General features: G+C 58.0%; 1 protein-coding gene across 2 annotated transcripts in view; it reads right to left on the reverse strand.

Moving 5' to 3' along the window:
• The window catches only part of NLGN3 (neuroligin 3), a 39,153-nt gene extending 29,906 nt beyond the window's left edge, over positions 1–9,247 (reverse strand). For both annotated transcript variants that reach the window (XM_059859357.1, XM_059859356.1), the window contains exon 1: positions 9,163–9,247. The gene's annotated coding sequence lies outside the window, so the exon portion shown is untranslated. The remainder of the gene's footprint in view (positions 1–9,162) is intronic.
• Between the last annotated feature and the right edge of the window lie 4,272 nt (positions 9,248–13,519).

Consider the following 13,519-nt stretch of genomic DNA (forward strand, 5'->3'; position numbering starts at 1 on the left):
AGGACAGGAAGCTCCCACAATGATCGGGCCATGGGCAACTTGCACCATGTCCTGCCCATACCTGGGCTAGAACAGCACAAGACATCTCACACCAGCCCCAAGGAAAGCTCAGAAAGCATCAGTGGCTGCAGGCAGGGTAAGTGTGAGCACAGCCAATGCCTTCCATGGACTAGTGTGGTCTGGGGGAGGCTCTATAAATGTAAGGAGGTGGGCTGGGCAGGGAGGAACTGACTGCAGCTTAAAATACATGGACTTCCTGCAAATGTGATTAGGGAGGGTGGGCAACAAGATCCAAGAGTGTTCTGAATGGGAACAGCTTCATCCAAAATAAGTTGTCAATGTTTCATTTTTACTGACTGAAAGCAGGAAGCCAAATGCATTAATCAAGGCTTGAAATCCACACAGTGGCTTTGGAGCCTCTGGTTTCAGCATCAGAGCCAGTAAAGGACTGTTTCTTTTACCAACATCTGCCCCAACCAACCACTTCTGCCTATCATCACTCCACTTTTTATCAGCTCAGAAAGGTTTTGCAGGGCAGAATTGTGAAACAGGTAGTGGAAGTAATCTGGAATAAAGGTAATAAAACCCAGGACAAAGAACAAAGATGAAGGAAATAGCTGGAGACAAGCAGGAACTAACTTTTGCACAGAAGCTGAAACATGACATAATAAGTTTTCTTGTGAAGAGGTGAGGTTACAAGTTATGTGGCAGTGTACAAGAACCATCTTTGTGCACCACATGTTACCAACACCTTGTCTTATACCATGAGACACCAAGCCTGTGGAGCAAGAAGAGTCAATGGGGAGAGCCTGTCCCTGTGCCAGGGGTGGTGTGGGCCATCCCAACACAGCCACCATGAGGATCACAGTGCAGGCACCAGAGCCACATGTGCTCCCTCAGGGCACAGGAAAGGCCAAGCACCAAATTGTTTCCTCACTGCAGGGTCTTTGCCCAGGAAAGCTGCCCCAGGAGATCTCTGAGCTCATTGTCCACACCACCTCCACCATGTTACAACAGCCCCTACTGCCAGGTGGAACAGCAGACAGGCTCTGCACAGACACAGGTGCCCAGAGGCTGGGATGCAGGGCTGTGCCACCCCGTGCTCCCGAGTTTCCCACAGCTGGGAGAGCTGCAGGTCCTGTCCTGTGCCAGAGAGATGTCCCAGCTGAACTCCAGCCCATCGTCCTCCTGTGTGCCCCAGCACATCCCACTGGACTCTACAGATGCCAAGTTTTATGTTAGTGTGAGTGGCCCTGACCAAAGACCAGATGTGATTTTCTGACCATATTGTAACCGTCCCTTTGAACCTACCGGCATCAGCAGTGACCCAGTGCTCCGTGACACTGCAGCTTGCCTGGGGGCACAATTAATCCCAGCTCTCTGTGGCTGGCCTGGGAGACCACGATGATCCCCTCCTCACAGCACTGGACTCTTCATCTACAACTGAGGGCTGCCCTCTGGGAAGCAGGGAGTGGGATACCCAGACGTGGGGCAGGAGATGGGGAGCAGTGACCTCTGGTACCAAAGCACAGGTAGGACAGAGCACAGGCCAGTGCAAGCTGCATCTGCTACTGCTGTAATGCACATTCCCTCTGCTCCCACCAGTGAGCAGGTTTCACTGGAAACATCAGAAAGATCCAGATGTGGGGGCGGGAAAATGCCATTGCTGCTGGAAGCACCATGGACTCCTCCATCCGCAGCACCACCCTGCAAGCTGTCGGTGGCAGGGGCCACCAGGTCCCTTTCCCTCCCAGCTGCACCGCACTCCGCGCCCCCGCAGGGCAGGGGACAGCATCGAAGGGCAGGGGACACCATGCCAGCGCAGGGGACACCATCCCGGGGCAGCAGCTCCGGGCAGAGCTCCTGCGGAGCCGGGGCCGCACACCCAGAGCCAACATGACACAGCTCAAGCAGGCACATCCTGCAGCAGCCACCGCTGCTCCGGGCTGACGTCAGCCTCCGCAAGAGCTGGCAGGCAGGACACGCCGTGCATGCCGGCCCGACACCGCCTGGCTCCGGCACACACTGTGGCCTGTGCTCCTCACCAGCCGCGACTCAGCTACAAATTGAATTTCACACTCGCACGCTCCAGAAGAAGGCACAGGTGCTGGAGAAGCCGCCCTCCCCCTCTCCACATCTGCCTTGCCGCCCGCCCCACCCCGCTGCCGATCATGGCTGGAGCTCCGGAGCGGCTCCCGGGCAAAGCCGCGACCAGCACACGGCTCAGGGCCACAGCAGGGCGAGGGGAGCCCTCGGGCCCCTGGCACAAGGGCCACCCCCGTGTGCTGCTGGCACGCACGGCGTCCAAAACCGCCCATCTGCAGCTGAACGAGAGAAAAGCCCATCTCAGAGTTATTGGTTTCCCCAGAAACCCTCCAGGCTTTCCCAGGAATTCTGGAAACGCACAGATTTGGTATGTGCTCCAGTAAGAGACCTAAGGAGTTTATACAGCTGTCACAGCCAGGGACCACCACCAGCAAGGGCTGTGTGCACAGCTGGCAGCCCGGACAGATGTGGTGTCTGTCACCTCGGAGGGACCTCAGAGAGCCCAGGTGTAGGTGCAGCCCAAGCCCACGACAGCCTCTACCCAGCTAAGAGCAACAGCTTCCTTAAGCAGGGGAGCCTGCCCTCAACAAGGCCCTCAGCTGCTCATGTTCCCAAACCAAAACCAAAGCTGGCGTGACTAAGCAGAAGACCATGGAAGCACCCTGGACTGGAGCCTGCAGCCACAGCAGCTCCACAAAGTCCTGCTCATGCAGCCGGCGCTCACTAGAGACTGTAGGTCAGGCAAGCCAGCAGCTAGAAAGGAAACCCATTCAAATTTAATCCAAAATGTATTTTCTATTTTCCCTTGTAAATTTATCCTCCCATATTTTCTATCTTCGAGCACAAAAAAGCAGAAAGCCTAAAACCTCTGGCAAAAAGAAATCCTTTAATGTGTTTTACTGCAAATACCACCTCGTGTTAAGAAATAAGCTGGACCAGAGCAAATCAGGCAGCCTGGGGATGCCCTGTCTCTCCAGAGGGAGCAGACCAGAATGAAGCAGGACAGACAGGCGTGCTGCAAGGATCAACAGTGCCAAGGAAAGTCAAGTTCAAGTGTCAAGAGAGCTCTCATGCTCCCTGCTGCTCCTCAGAGGTCCCTGAGCACAGCCATGCCTCAGCAGATGCCCACTTGGACGCATCGCTCCCAGCAGAGTTTTTGGTTACAAAGAGTAGGAAACCAATTGGCTTCTCTTAAAGTCATGAGCATCAAAGTACAGCAGCTCCCTGCCCAAATCTGCAATCTCAGATTCTCACCCAGAGACCCCAGTGGCAACAGAAACCAAAAAGAACAGGACAGGAACAGAGATTGTTTCTTTCTTGAGGCACAGGACAGCTGCTATCCAAGGGAAATTTTGGGTTGTAGTTGCAAGGACACCTTTTTGCTGCTGGCTGGACACTTCCCTCAGTCCTCCTGGAATTAATAAGGATGAGACACAGCATCTTCTTCATAAGCAACAGCCTCACTTGACCTCATACTGCTGCCTGCCAGCCAAAACCCACGGGGGACTGCTGGACCCCAGCTCATCCCTGCATCCTCCTCTCCAAGTCCACTTCTCCCACAAGAAGCCAACTGCTCCCAAGCCAAGGCTCCATCTCCCTGTTGTCCTTGCATGCCTCTGGACTGCTCAGGAGCTGGTGAACAGCCTTCTGGCATCCCACATTCCCCGAGGTAAGGCTGAACTGGACCCTCATGGGTAGCAGGACATGAGTCTTTTCTCATTTGAGGATAAAACCAGGAACAAAGCTGACACTGATGTGCATGAGAACAGGCAGAGACAGGGGATTGGAGGAGGGGGAGATGAAGATCAGATCCCTGGTGATCCCACAGTGCCTATCATGTGCAGCAAGTACCAGGGAACTGGGACAGCTCTAAGATGAGACTCCAGCTCTGCTGCCAGCGTGTCCCTGTGCCCAGGGAACCAGAACTGTCAGGGAACACGGCAGGAAGGGATATTGCCATTCATTTTCAAACCAACTCAATTAGTACCTGATCAGTGGACAAAAGCCTGTTGGAGGTCTCCAGCAAAGGGTCCTGTGAAGCCAAGGCTTGGTGCTTAGCACAGGTCCTGTATCCCCCAGCAGGTGCACCCCCACCATGTAGGGAAAGCATCCCACGCTCCCAGAGAGGAAGCAGGACTGAGGATGCATCTATCACCCCGTGCCAGGCCAAGTGACAGAACTGGGTGGGGATAAACCCATCCTTCTTCTCCAAAGCCCAGTGCTCCCTCCTGGCTCCACATTCTCTGGGGGGCAGAATGTTATGAAAATAACAGAGCAGACCAAAAGTCCACTTTTCTCTGTGTGCTTGCAAGCAGCCAGAATCACAAGCAATTCACAGCTCAGCAGCTGCCCGAGCCATAGGTGGATCTCAGTGTATTTATTAGTTCTGAGGGAACCTCTTGTCCTTCTTGATATCATCCCATTTCTCCTGAAACTAATGCGAGGTTTTGCTGCTCATGACACCTTGTCCTGAGGACTTCTGTGATTTGATAACACATCTGCAAGAGGCAATGCCTCTCCTCCTGTTTGGCACCTCCTGAGAGCTTAATTTGATGTGACCTTGTACTTGCATGAAAATAAACAATGCACAGTTAACCTCTATCGCTTCTCTCCTGGCCTCCTGTAGACACATCTTATCCATCTTCTGTTGTTTCTTTTCCAGCCTGAAGAACCCTGCCTTATTTAGCCTTTTTTTTTTTTTTTGCAGAGAGGCCACCAGACCTCTGACCAACTCTGCTGCAACTTCCAGGCATTTGACTCCACAATGATCTCAACACCCACACATCTCTCCTGAGCTCCCCGTGGGCAGCTCTAGAGACAGAGACACACAGCACCCCCTGTCCCCTTCTCCTCCATCACTGTCCCATGAGTCCTCAAGTTGCTCAGTGGTGCCTGGAGTTATGTGAGGGCAGAAAAAAGACACAAAGACAGTTGGACTCACACATTCACCTTTACAGCTCCTGTAGCACTGGAGGCCAGCAGCAGGACATGCACAGGACCACCTCCACAGGGAGTGCCACGCAGACATTTTGGCCACGTTACAGACTTGGGAGTCTTCTCCCACTCCTTTAGAGCAGCATCAACTGCTTGATTAAGGGCCCTGCAGTCCCTGATCATCACGAAAGGGCACTCCCAGCAGTTCCCTCCCCAAGCCCATCTCAGAAGCCTCCTGACCAAACTTTTCCCAGCCATCCTTGCCCTCAGCAGCCCAGGCCCAGACCCAAACAAGGCTCGTGCACTGTACAAGCCTTGTACCATGCTCTCTCTGCAACCTTTCCCAAACTTTACCACCTGCTCTGCTGGCACGGCCAGAGCATCTGGCCACCAGGCAAAGTTTCAACTCTGCTTGCCAGGCACCTTACAGGATATGCCTGCACTGAGATGCAGTTTGAAAATAACAGATGTTGCTCCACTGTTCTGCATTTTGCAGCGTCAGGAACAAGGCTTCCTTACCAACAATCCTCTGAGCTCCTTGCCAAGGTGGTCTCATCCCAAACAGCACCCCCCAGCACAAAGTCTTGCTCGCAGACAGCCCCTGCCACGTGCTGTCCCTGCTGCCAGGCAGACAACACGGCAAAAGGAATACACTGCAGGACCAGAGTTTCCACACACAACTTCAAGACTTAGCAGGAGCGCAGGTTTCATCATGGACTACAATACCACATGACTACTGAGCCCAGACAAGCCTCCAAACTGCACACAACCTCCCAGCCAGGGAAAACTTCCAGGAGCTACACAAACCAGACAGGACCCGGCAGCTGCAGCCAGAAGCACCCATGTCTTTCCACTGCTCCCCCTTCATCCCCATTTCCTCTCAGTCAGACTTGCTCCAGGGGCTGAATGATGTGGGTTCAAACTGGCAGCTCTGGCAATTGCAGGACCATTTATTCATTCCCCTCACACCCACAGCAGAATCCTGCTGAGGCCAGCAGCACACAGTGCTGGTCACAGCCTGCTCCCTGCCCCCAGCTCTGGGGAGTCTCACGGTAGGAGACCACCAGAGCATTCAGTCCCCCATACAGCACCACCCAGCTCAGCTGAGCTCAGTCCTCAGACCCAGCTCTCCTCGAGTGCCCTGGTACCAGGATCCAACCTGCCTCCTCCTGCTGAGGTTCACTGTGCTGCCTGTGACCACCTCGCCTCCACAACGCCCTTGGCTGCCTTTCAAAGCAGTATCAGTGGCAGCCAATAACCACAGACCACCAGCAGAGCAATCTCTGTCTGGGATCCCACAGGGAGTTCCAAGGACAGAGCCAAGCCGTGCCTGCCCCATCCCTCTGCACTTGGTGCACAGCCCCAGGATGGCAGACACACAGCCCCTCTGTGCTCTGCTCTGAGATCCCACAGGCTCCTCTGCAGCTCCACAACTTGTTGCACAGACACACGCTCCATGTCCCCATCCCTGCCACTGCCCAACACCCTTCCCTTCCACCCTTCTACTGTTACCGGATCCCTCCAGCTGCCACCAATGCAGCCTGGACACTTCCACACTGCTCTGTCTGAGGCCACAGTAGCTCCTGGACAGCCAAGAGAGCTTCCTTTCTCCCCTGCCTGCTGCAAAGAAATAGCTTCTAGAAGGAAGGATACAGGAAGATGGCAGCAAATTGTTCGGGAGGCAGCAGACTCGCTGTGGCTGGGTGGGGGGGTTTAGGAGCTGGCTCAGCTGATGCTGTTTGGGAATTGCTTAGGTGGAGCTTAGAGACTTGATGACCTCAAGGTCCCTCTCTTATCAGCTGTCCTAAAACACCACCTCCCTTGACACAAAAGGCAGCAGGGACCTCCCAGAGGATTTTGGCAGTCACCACCTCCTTGCTTTTGCACACGGATGTGATCCTGATCAAAAGACACCTGGAACAAATCCCTGTCTGTGCTGGATGTGAGCACCCAGAGCAGCCCCCACAGAGAGCCAGGACAGACACAGCCACCACATCTGGAGCCTCAGCACAGTGCCCTGCCAATTCTCACGCTGCCTCCTGAGGCTTTGGCAGGCCCCTGTCCCTGGGCAGCCTGCTCAGTAGCTCCACTCATGACTTCCAGGTTCTGGCTGCCCTCACCACCCTGCTCTCAAGAACCTTCCCTCCAGCCCTTTGGGACAAAAGCCTCTACATGGACTCTGGAAAAGAAACAGCCCCAGATGAAAAGGGCAGGGCAACCCCCTTGGCATGGGCTCAATCCTCCTCTCTAACAAGGCTGCCCTAGATGCTCACTGCTGTTGAGTGTGGGCAGTTGGAGGCTGTGCAAGGCAGCACCATGCAGACCCTGCCAAGACAGGCACTGCAGCTCCCATTCCCTCAGCACAGAGCTGTGCAGGGCTCTCACACCCCTGTCCAAGGGCTGCCCTGCACCTTGGCAGCTCCTGCTCGTGCTCTGGAGGTTGAGAGCTGCGTGTTTGCAGGTGTCCAACCAAACTCCACATCCCGACTGCACACGTAACCATGGCAACTGCACATGCGAGTGGCAAAGCCTCGAGCCCGGCTAACTGCAAATGCAAATGAAGCAAACACATGCACAGTGCTAAAAGTGTGACCTCTAAATGTCAGCCTTTAACCATTTTGCAGACACCAGCTCTGGTGGCAGCCACCTGCAGCCTGCAGAGCAGGCAGAGCTCTGGTTCCAATGGGGACCTCTGGGTGCCCAGCCCTGCAGTAGGTGCTGCCATGGGTGCTGGGGTGCATGCCTGGCACAGGCATTTCCCAGAGCTAAGAGTGACTCCTGCCTTGTCAACCAGCAGCTCCCTCTCTGAGGACACATCCACTCCTTACCCAGCTGGAATATGCTCCCAATTCCACAGAGCACCCTGTTTGCTGAGGACGAAAGGTCCCACCAGGCTGACACAAAGCACGGCCAGCACAGGGGCTTGTGGGGAGCTGGCTCTGCCATCACCTAGGGCCGAGCCAGCAGCAGCATCAGATGAGGCACTCTCAAAGGATGCAAGGAAAATCCCAGCCTTTCAGGGATGTCATGTCAGAGCCACCTCCCTAAGGGAGGTCTGTGGCCTTGGGAAAGGCTGCTGGTTAAGGCATAACGAGGTGTCACCATTTGGGAGAGTGTGGTCCAGAAACCGACTGGCTGGACAAAGGTCTCATGTCCCTCACCCCTTCTCTCCCTTGCTGCTGACAGCACTGGATGCAGACAGACCCCAGAAGCGACCATCACCCACCACCCTGCCCTGCTCCATGGCTTTGGGCAGGAGGGAGTCAAGCTCAGGTGAACGGTGCCAGCTCCAGGCACAGCACGCATTGCTGGGGCCACCACAACCCCTGCACCCACCACCCCGCTCAGGGACGGATGGGTGGAGGGATAAAAGGACATCTGGCCTGCTGCCCCGCTCAGGGATGAGTATGGCCAGCTGTTTGACAGCAAGCCTGCCTCCAATGAGGTCCCTGGCCCAAAAGGGAAACCGGGAATGTTCTTTCACTCCAGGAGCCCAATGGCTAATGTCATTCCTAGTGCTATGCCAAATAAACTGAGCCAAGGGGATCTCCTGCCTGCCCTTGACCCAGGGATGCTCACACCAGCAGCCTCATGCCTGTCAGCACCAGGAGCATCCTTGCACCCCAAATAACCCATCCCCAGGACCCAGAGCAGTATCCCCAGTACCCACACCACACCACAGACACCGCACAGCCCCGGGGAGGATCCCAATTCCCTGGAGTGAAGCGCTCCAGCCCGGAGAGCCGCGCTCCCCGGTCTGCGCTGGGTCTGACGGGCCGGGCCGAGCGGTGCCCGGCGGATGCGGGGCGGGGGCCGGGATGCGGGCCGCGCAGCTGAGGCGGGCGCACAATCCCCCTTTCAGCACGTCGCCATGGCAACCCGCCGGCTCGCCGCGGCCGCTCATCCGGCCCCGTTAACCCTCGCCGTTACCCGCCGCCGCCGCGCTCGGCCCCACCCGTTAACCCGTGCCCCGCCGCGCCCCGCTCCGACGCCCGGCTCCGGGATCGCGACCCGAACCGGGACCACCCCGTGCCCCGAGAGCCCCACGGCCGGAGCGGCGGCCACCCCCAGCCCCGCGCCGCGGGGCCGGTCCGGTCCCGTCCGGCCGCCCTCCCCATCACGAGCCGCCGCGGGCCGTGCCGTGCCGGTCCGTGCGGGGCGGGGCGGGGCGGGCGCACTCACCGTCGGGGGCGGCGGCGCGGCTGGGCCATGCCGGTGGCGGCGGCGGCTGCCCCGCGCTCCGCTCAGTCCGGCCCGACCCCGCACCGGGAGCGCGCGGCGCGTGCACGGCGGAGGCGGGCTGGGGAGGGGCCGCTCCTCAGCACCCCTTCGCTGCCGCCGCGCTGCCCGGCACCGCCGCCCGGCACCGGCACCGCGACCGCCCCGATCGGACATCCCACGGCCCCGCCGGCCGGGCTCGGTACCGCACGGACCGGCACCCGCACCGCCCTGGTCGCTGCGCCGAGGGGATGCCGCGCCCGCCGAGCGCCGCGCAGTCCGGCACCGCGCCCTCCGGGTACCGGCACCAGCCGCACCTGCATCCCGGTGTCCCCCAGGCCCCCCAGACCTGCCCTGCTCACGACACCGGCACTGCGGGCTATCGGCCTTGGGCGGAGGGGGTCACCCCCACCTTCCCGACCGGGACACCTGCACAGCCCGAGGCACCCCGCACCACCCCCGTAAACGACCCCGTCGTCTGTGGGGGCATCCCGGCACGGCCCCGGGTATCCTGCGCTGTCCTGTACATATAGAACCCTGCCCCACTGCAGCCTGTGCCTGCCCCAGCCACTCTGCGAGGGGCCGTGCAGCCCCGGCACACCCCACGGCAGCTGGAGCACCCTCCAGCCCCGGCACATTTCCCCACAGCCAGGGGAGCGGTCCCCGCCTCTCGTACTGCTCCGCAGGGCCCAGCGGGTCTAGGAAGGATTCAGCAGGTGCTCAGTATGGGGTGCCCCATCCCAGCCTCAGCCTTGGGGCCCGGCCCAGCCCTGCCACGCACCGGGCTTCAGTCTCAGCAGCCACCCATAGGCTCCCAGCAGCACCGCGCAGCGAGACCCAGGACCTCTGTCATTCCCCCTCCCAGCATGGGGGTATTTTCTCCTCCCACTCATGGCCTCCTGGCAGGAGCCGCCTCTCCTACAGCCTGCCGCTGCCCATAGCAATGTTTCAGTCTTGCCTGATGGGATTACAGAAATCATTTGAAGCAGGGCATGGATTTGGGTCTTGATGGATGTATCTGATTGCTGTCTCCCTCTGCCATTGCCAAGGTAGCATCAGCTGCGATGCCTCCACAGAGCAGGCACCGTTTCCTGTTTAAGATGTTTGCATGGCAGCATCTGAAGGGCAGCAATTAAATTCAACTCTCCCACACACCTCTGGCACCTGCACTGAATCTGTGAATGTGCAGTGGCAGGGAGATCCCTGCACCCCTGTGCAGCTTGGCTTCAGCCACCCCAGTGCTTTCCAGCTGCTGCTGCAGAGCAGGGCAGAGCTTTCCTGCTCCTCCTGCCCTCCTACCTCTCCCAGGGACTGCTTATGGGTGCAGCAGCTTGACTGATTTTGTTGCTGGCCTGTTATACACAGATATATATATAGGGCATACCAATATAGCTCACCCTATTTTATTTATATATATATATATATATATATATATATAAAATGCATAGAGGGTGAGCTGCAAGCTGCCACCCACTAAGCTGTTGAGCAGGCAACATGGTCCAGCATTGCCTGGGATGGCTGCACAACCCTGCCCTGTGCTTCTCTGCTTACCAGGGCTCATTGGCTCTGAGTAGCATCTTAAAGGGGACCCCGGACCGATGCTGAGCTGCCCTGCAGCAGGCAGGGTATCAGGCATAGCTGCCTGGGTCCCACTGCCCAACAAAACCAGTCCAGGATGGGGTCATGGAGCATAGCTGCAGTGGTGCCTCGTGGCCCACTCCCCACCACGAGCTCTGCAGGAGAGCTGGGTACTCACACAGCTGCTCCACGCCCAGCTTCAGTTGCTTGACTGAGCAGTGATCGATTTTCTTGCACAACACCAGTTCTGACAGCGCCTGACAAGCCACCTTTGCCCAGGCTATGGTCCATGGGGACCCTCCATGCCGGACTGCTGGGTAGGGTGGGTGTATAGGGCAGAGCCTCTTCAGCCCATCCACCCCACCCAGTGCATCAAGATTTGTTGCAATCTTGTTTCCCCTCAGATGCTGGGCACAGCCCGTGTGGCATCGCCTTCAGGAAGCCCAGCATCAAACAGGCACACCCCCGCACCGCCCCCTCCCTGCACTGGTGGCCGCAGCAGGGCAGCTGTGTGCATTACTCAATGGGCAGTGTGTATGAAAATGCCCCCGGTTGCCTCTGGCTCTGTCACAAGCAGCGTTTAGCCACGGCTCGGAGAAGGAGCAGAAGGGCTGGAAGCTGTCAGACCTGCTTAAAACGGCCGCGGCTCAGTGCTAATGTGCAGCACAGCAGCTGCGAGGCACGCAGCCAGGCCAGGCACAGCACAGCTCCCCACACAGCCCCGTGCTGTGACCAGCTCTTGCACCGGTCCCCGAGTCCCCCTGGAACCTCCTGCACCCACTAGGAAGCTGTGGGCAGCCACCGAGGGTTGTGTGGGATCTTGGACACCGTGGCAGCCCGGCGTCTGTCACCACAGCAGAGCTCTGGAGTGCTGCTCATCCCACACAGACCTGGCCTGCCAAGCAGCTGACACAGCTGGGGGAAGCCGTTTGCCAGAGGAGGAGCAGGGCCAGCCCTGTTGCTGGGCCATGCAATCAAGGGTCCCGTGGCAGCAGGCGCTTGGCCACAGGAAGGGACAAGTCATCCCCTTTCTCTCCAGAAGGCAGGGTGGCTCCTGGGGTGCTGTCCCCAGATCCCCCCATCAGAGCTCAGCAGGGCAGCACCCGACTCGGTGTTCTGGCACGGCAGCACTCCCGTGTCCCCACAGATGCCGTGCAGGGCCATCACCCGCACCCCTGTCCGGCCCCCGCGGCCGTGCTGCCTCCCGGCCGCTCCGGCTGCTGCAGAGCCGCCCCCTCCCACCTCCGGCGCGGCAGCGATGCAGAAGGAGCATCCAAGATGCCGCTTGGCGCAGGCTCAGCTGCCGCCCAGGGCCGGCAGAGGAGGGGGCTGTCGGCCATGACCATACACACCAGGAAGAGGGGCAGGTTGTGGGCAAAGGCAGTGCCCAGTGTCCCCGGGCAGTAGCCCCTCCATGTCCCGGCAGCATGAGGGGAACAGAGTGCTCCTGCCGCAGTCACGGCTCCCTCCGAGCAGAGGCAGCCTGGCACAGCCATGGTCAGGATCAGGGCTTCCAGCTCGGGGTCACCGAGCACGGGCTGCCGGCAAGCAGAGTCCCTGGCCAGGGCAGCCTGGGGGCAAAGGGAATGCAACAGCCGGCTCAGGCTGATCACATGGAAGGGGACAAGCAGGGATGCACACAGGCAGCAAGCCCCTGTCCTCATGAACAACTGTATCCCTTCCATCAGGCCTGGCCAGAAACACCTGCCAATGGTCCTGCAGCCACATGGCAAGAGCCTGGCATGGGTGCAGGTGCTTGGGGACAAGCAAGGCAGACATGGTGTAGCGCCAAGCAAGCCCCAGACTGCAGCTTCACATGTGCTCCCACTGAGGAAAGAGCTCAAGCTTCAGTTCTTGGGTCAGCAGAAACAGGTCCAGCAACAAGGACAAGGGACACTGCCAGCCCTCATAGTTCCCTGAGCTGGCCTTCATGCAGTGGCCCACCCTCCAGAACTATTTGCCCTCAGATGAAGATCAGCTGCAGCTCCTTGCTGAGTCCTTGTGGCCTCACCCTATCCGCCACAGATGGGACAGAAGGATGAGGCCGTTCAAGCAAAGCTACCACAGGGACCACAGGTCCAACTCCTGAGGAAGAACCCAAGAGAGAAAAGAGGTGCTGGTGGCTTCCAGTTTCAACAGACGGCAGGAGTAGCAAGCACCAAGATCAGACCTCATGCCAGCAGGCTGCACTAAGCAGGACACAAGTTTAGAAGGCACATTTCCCATGCAGAGAAAGCACCCTGGCTGTGAGGAAGGAGCTAACAAAGCAGCCTTGGTGCTTATCAGCCAAACCTTGCTGTGGTGAGAAGCAAGAAGCAGCACTGTGAATGCACTCAGTCTGCAGCTCCTCCTAGACTGCAGAGGTAAGGAGCTTGAGCATCTCTGTAAGTGCTGTGGTGGGGGAAGCTGGGCTGGTTAGAGCTCAGAATTACCCTGCAATAGAAGTCCCTCTTCATTTTATAACGGTGTCCTGGTGGAACATGCAACAGGACTACCAGCAAAGCCCTTAATCAACATAAAAATCCTACAAAGCTTGCACAAACCTTTGCAAGTGTGTGAACACCAGCTTATGAAATAAACAGGGAAGAGCTTTCCTTCCCAAACAGAATTGTTTAGCCTTCACAAAAGCTAAAAATGCAGACATTAGCTCTATTGAGGAAGAGATGAAGACCATGTGTGGAGGGTGCTGCTGGGCTGTACTGGGAGGAGTGCTGAGGAGGAAAGGCAGGCTCTGAAAACACAC

Source organism: Haemorhous mexicanus, chromosome 14, assembly GCF_027477595.1.
Source record: "Haemorhous mexicanus isolate bHaeMex1 chromosome 14, bHaeMex1.pri, whole genome shotgun sequence".
Taxonomy (NCBI): Eukaryota; Metazoa; Chordata; class Aves; order Passeriformes; family Fringillidae; genus Haemorhous; species Haemorhous mexicanus.